Here is a 6,226-nt window from a genome sequence, read left to right on the forward strand (position 1 = left end):
TGACTATAAACACCAAATCCTGGTGTATAGAACACTCTCATAGCGTGGGTTATTTTTTTTGTTCTTAGTAGAAGTTTTCACGATCATGTTTTAGAAATATTTAAAGAAGAAGTGTTTTTTTTTTACGAAATTAGCCTGGGTTTCCGCAGGAAGTCGCTGTTGCATGCAGCCTCCTGGGTGTTGCAATTCCACGGAATACGATTTTTTGATTATTTTTCCAGGTAATCCCACCCAACTTCTTATTCCCGCAAAAAAAAAGAAGCTCTTTTCCATGATATCGAAGCCCGGAACGATGCTCATCGCTTACGCTTTTGCGGCTACCCTCGTCCGGTTCACGCAACTACCGCCATATTGTTTGTTCATCCGAGAGAATATTTCTGTCGGTCGAAAAGTAAAAAAAATCGGATCACAGAACGCTATTCTTCAAAATTAAGTTTTTCGTGCGGACCTGCCATCGTATCTAAGACCTTAAAGATTATGTTTACATAAATATTAATGGAATAGCTGATTGACACTCTTAGCAGGGCTGCCAACCAACAAAATATTCAATTCCCCCGCATTTAGTGTCGTATGTAAGGAACTCGTATCTACATTTATTTGGTACTTTTAAATAAAAGGTTTTTTTTGGACGAGAAATTGGGGGGGTGGTTTCCCTCTAATGGGCTATTCCAGTGAAGTGTACAGTCTCAGTAACTGGAAATAATAATGAAGGGATTAGCTATGCGGTTAGCGTATTGGATTCCCACGCGGAGGACCCGGGTTCGAATCCAGCTACTGACCCTTAGATTTTCTCTTCCTAGGAGCTTCTAACAGCTGACTGTCCGGTGATGGACAGTGTTATCTGTAACGAGAGAACACTGTCCAGAGGCCGGCAGTGGACTGAAAAAAACTCCGGGCGCCAACAACCTTAGATTTTGACGCGCCTTAAATCATTTTTTAAAAAATAAATAAAAATAATAATAGTAATAATAAATTAATCTTATAATTTCATAACAGTGCCTTGATTCTATTCAATCGAAAGCTATAATTCTAAATGTTATCCAAACTATAATTTAGTTCCAATTTTAGTCGGAACTTTCAAAGTTTATTCTATTTTTACACATTTTATTGACGTCACCATATCGAGTTCCTAGTGTATAAATGTTTTTGGTTAAGTTATTAGCATAGAGTGATTTTAGCACGCCACTTTTTGCATTGTAATTAGGCATTTAAATGGAAACTTATTAAATGCTTAACATTCACAATGTTTTTTTTAAATTAACTTTTAAAATTTTCCCTAAATTCTGACTAATGTAGTAAGAAATTTGCCTTAGAAAAAATTCCTAATCATTCATTAAGAAATTGTAGGGGCCCCACCCTGCAAGAGTGGAGTAAATAAGTAAATAATCAAATAAATATAATTAATAATAATAATAATAACAATAAATTTAAATCTGGTTAAATAAGTAGATTGTTTAAACATTTTATTGTGCAGAATCACTCCAATATTAAGTTGGTACCTAGATAGATGTAAAACGAAAGACGAGGATTTCGGTTGTGAGACAAGAGAGACCACCAGACGTGTATTCTTTATTAAAACCTAATAAACAAAGACACTTCCCAACAGGATGTTAACAAAAAAAATATTTTTTCAAAATAACTTCAAAGATTCTTAGTGTACTAATAATGCAGATATATAACATTAATTTGAAACATATTCCTCAGAAAATTCGATTACGGGAACGCCTGGAAGAAAGGGTTAGGTTAATCTTCCCTCTAAAGAGCCATTCCTGTTTGTTGTACTGTCCTACTTGCAATATAGTTACAATAAGAATGAAATTTCAAACTGAATTTCCAAATTTGATGAAAATTGACTGACTAGAAGAGCTACTTTACTGTACAGATTTTCCAGTATTTTAAGATTTTCACGCAAATGGTTGCTACGATTTCAATTAAACTTCATATACAGATTGCAAATATATAAATCTACAACTTATATTTGGTACATTTCTCTCGGAAAATTCAATAAAAGGGATTTCTGAGTGTGGTTTTTGAGTAGATTTCCTCTAAAGTGCTATATGTAAATATTTCTGTAATTATGGTCCTATCACTTAGTTTAGTCTTACAGGAATTTAAATCTAGAGTTAAAAATTGAGTTTGAAGCAAATTCCTGAACCTCAAATACCTCTTTAGTCAAACTTGAAAATGGTTTCTAGAACATTCAGTCAACAATTATTGGTTAGGTTAGGCTTCTCTGTAAGGTTACATTTCAGGTTGTTAAGGTTTCAAACAATAGGTTAGAATTACATGGCTCAAAAATATTATTAGTGTGAAAATTATTAACGTATTAGAACCTTGAGAACAGTACCAAGAGATAAATGTGTCTTTAATAGTTTTGGAAATTAGTAAACTTCAATTAGAATAAACATAAGTTATTCCTAATCTAATTGTAAAATTACAACCAAAAAAATTAAAATTTCGAATCATAATTTCTATTATAAACATAATTAATTACAAAAGTCTATTGTTAAAACTATCTGCGGTTAAGTTTACCTGGTTTAAACTTAGGGAAAGTTATTAACTATTGCAGTTGCTAACAAGGTAAAGTTCCAGCTTTGTTTACTTGATATTAGATAATAAGGAAAATTGAGTTTTGATAGTGTCTTGCTTTTGTGTTGTCTTTATTTTTTTAAAAATATTATTAGGTAAGAAGTGCTCGACAGTAAAATTTTGACAAAGACCATTTTACGAGTAAATTTAGATTGGTAATATGAGGTATGTTCTTTAAGGATCCGACCTTTATTTATTTATTTTTAATATAAGGCACATCATCATCTTAAATCATTGCAAATTTTAGTGCATTACCGGCCTCAGGACAATGTTCTATCTTTGAAGAAAACATTGACCATCGCCAGACCGTGAGCTGTGAGAAGCTGCTAGAAGGAGAATATCTAAGAGCCAGCAGCAGGATTTGAACCCAAGGTCTCCGCCTAGGAATATAGTAAGGTAATTACTAAGCTTATAATCCTAACAATCTTATCTTTATCCCCCTTCAGAGTAGCCCCTCAGTCTGACACTTCAGTACTGCCATTGTCAGAAGCAGCGCTGGAACGCCTCTCTTGAGACGATGCGCAGCTGGTCAGTCGCATTGATGTACTTTTATGAACTGAAATCTGGTCCCATCCAACGACTTCAGCCAGGGAAAACGCCAGAAGTCACTTGAGGCCATATCAGCAGATTAAGAAGGGTGATGAAGCCCAGGCATGTTACGTTTGGCCAGGAAACTCTGTACAAAATCTGGCAGTTGACGCCTAACATGGTTTTTATAGGCAGCGCAGTGCTCCTTGGTGAATACTCGTGATGAATCACACCGCTGGTGTCAAAGAAAAGGTTGTATGGACCCACACAAAACAGTACCATCTCGAACACCGTCCTTTTTTTCATAAAAGGTTTCCTAATCAAGCACAACATACCTACGCTTCATCACATTTCTGCTCTCCCAAACACGGCACCGAGAAACTTCTGGCTGAAGTTGTCCCAGTAAGGTACCAGATATCCGGCCATAGACCAGCTGCGCACCGTCTCAAAAGAAAAATTACAGCGCTGCTTCCGACGGTAGCAAGACTGTTGGGAGAGGTTGTCTTAAGGGACAACCATGCAAGAGATTGTTGAAACAATTCTTAAGAGAAAATTCTTAAATTATTTTTTACACCTAAATCTCTCAAGATTGAACTAATATTCAATGCGCTGAAAATAATTTTAATTTAACTTTTTATCTAAACAAAACAATTGCCTCAAGGAATTAAGTTTTAATTAACTTCCAAGTCTGTAAATACTATTCCGGAACTCAGTTATATAAACGTCAGAAGGCATTAAGGTTAAAGGTTAAAGTATAATTATCTCAAATTTATTATTTCATTTTATATTTTGAGTCACCCATGACCTTCCTTCGTCTTTTTTTTTAATTCGTAGTTACTTTCTCTTACTCTACCAAGTTAGAGGAAGTATTGTAAACTTAGAGAAAATTCAGCTTTTGAATTTTTTTTACCGGAAAACTATACGTTTTTGAGGTCCCCTGAATCCAAAAAAAGGGACAAGCCAACTAAGAAAACCGCTGAATTTGTGAGGAAAGAAAGAAAAGAAATGATTTTTAGAGTGAAATGAAAATTCCATTCAAATGTAAATTCATGGTTCTTTCAAAAAAGAAAAAAGAAAAATAGGTGCCATTGCTGTGGAAAAGTCGATTAATGGTATCCTAAAGATCAAGTTAACTAATTGGATCTCTCTCATCTGGACCAATTTTAATCAATTTCACCATGGATTGCTGAAATTTTTCCTTCAAACGGAGGTTGAAATAACGTTTCAGCCTTGGCAATGCTTTCAAGAAAATAATGAAAGTTCCTTTATTATGTTCCAGGAGAAGTTTGGTCATCCTTTCAGGATACCGGGATGAATTGAATCTTGGATAATGACTTTCTGTACAGTCTCCAGCAGCTGCTGTCTCCATGTGCTGTCATTTGTGTTATGAGAATCACACTCAGTACGGTTAAATTACAACCAGAAATGGGTGCTTCGCGCATTTTGATGGCTCTTAAAACTCTTGATAATGATCCAAGCTTAAAACAAATACAAAGCTGGAGGAATCCTCGTACACGGTCTGCACTGTCATGGAGATGAAATAATCGTAACCGTGGGAGAAATAGTGTAAATAGATGTAATAAATAGAGAAATAGATGTAATAGTGATCTAGATGAACAACTATTACTTCTCTGGACCTCCCAAATTAATTTACTAGTAAGTTATTGAAGAAACCAACAGATTGGATAAATGTAAAAATTAATGCGTAAAATATTATTTAGTAAATATAGCAAAAGGCATTTAAGGAAGAATGAGAGGTAGAATGTGACGTCAAAAAAAGGTCTTGTGCTTTATGTCCCCCAGCTGTTAGAATACTGCACCTTGGTGTAAACAGACCCTAGAAACAGGGTCAGTTTTTTGTCGTTTGTCATGTTGTAAAGTTCCGTATTTTGTAAAGAAAACTTTTTATCAAACCGCCTCTGAGTATGAAGTCTAGTAAGCTATTGTTACCTTGACATCTTTGTAATTTGTATTTTGAGTACGAACTTTTGTTCACCATATCAATTGTGGAGAAAATCGATACGTGTAATTAAAGAAAATCATGTCACACCAGTGTAGAACTTTACTTTGCTGCAGAATAAATAATGTATTCCGAACATTGTACATACTTAATGTAGCATTGCCTTATTCTACCTTCTTATCTCTCTGCAGCTACTTATGAAATATTTCTTAAACTGGACAAAAAGCAGTGACCAGTAAGTGGATTCTAAAGTCCTATTTCTTAAATTGGACAAAGCAAAGAGCAACAAATGGACTCGAAGATCCTTAAAACTGAGGGCTCGTCGACAGTTTACGACAAAGGAACAAAAATGATAATAATATAACAATAGACACTAATATTCCAACTAGTTGAAGAGTGTTAGTCACAATATCTGCAGAATCTTATCTAGCTCATGTACTATTGAGTACTAATGCCATATGATATGAAACAGCTGCGCTAGATCTGAAACAGAAGTCGATCTTCATACACAGTTCACACAAAGCCCTGTTTTCTAGGACTGAACAACATTCACAAATCAAAAGTCTTATAGAGATTGCTTAAAAGAAAATTTGAAACTGTTATAAGAATCACTAGTCTGTGGGAATTAAATTATCTAAGTAATATTAACACGATTCACTTTTAATGATTCAACAGAATATTCTAACTTCCATGTAATAATGTAAACCCACTTCTAACACTTGCACCTGGAGATTTACATATGATTTCTCCACCTCAAAGCGAACTTGTAAGTTGTATTTCAGAAATCAATGGAAGGATACAGGTAACCAAAAATGTGTTTGGTTATCTATTCTAACGTATAATTGGTTTAAAAGGACAAAAATACAATGATAAAGAAATTCAAGAGTAAAACTTATAAAAGTAAAGAAATAGTTACACGCCAATCATTAAATTGAAATGTTCGTAAGATCATTCCACTACTTACAGTTGAAGATTTATCTTCACATTAGGAAGTAAGCTGTTATGTCAAATCAACTAATTTATTTCACTATTATTAATGTACAAACATTTCTGTAGTTGCAACAAACTAAACGCTTTGTACAACAAAGTTTATCCAAGATATAGAGTGTTCAAAATATTTAAAAGAAATAACATTTTCTAAAAACAGAA

At 34.1% G+C, this 6,226-nt stretch overlaps 1 long non-coding RNA gene across 2 annotated transcripts; it reads left to right on the top strand.

Annotated features, from left to right (window-relative positions):
* The first annotated feature begins 2,141 nt into the window (after window positions 1-2,141).
* LOC141448082 (uncharacterized) lies at window positions 2,142-5,213 on the top strand. 2 transcript variants are annotated; one of them, XR_012454837.1, is made up of 4 exons: window positions 2,142-2,580; window positions 2,685-2,754; window positions 2,837-2,985; window positions 4,397-5,213. It is a non-coding gene; the product is annotated as an uncharacterized lncRNA (long non-coding RNA). The 2 variants fall into 2 exon arrangements; XR_012454838.1 differs by lacking the exon at window positions 2,685-2,754 and having other exon boundaries at window positions 2,211-2,580.
* The last annotated feature ends 1,013 nt before the right edge of the window (window positions 5,214-6,226 follow it).

The sequence above is a fragment of the Rhodnius prolixus genome, unplaced genomic scaffold (assembly GCF_049639745.1).
Source record: "Rhodnius prolixus isolate KJV_2025 unplaced genomic scaffold, Rpr scaffold_13, whole genome shotgun sequence".
Classification (NCBI taxonomy): Eukaryota; Metazoa; Arthropoda; class Insecta; order Hemiptera; family Reduviidae; genus Rhodnius; species Rhodnius prolixus.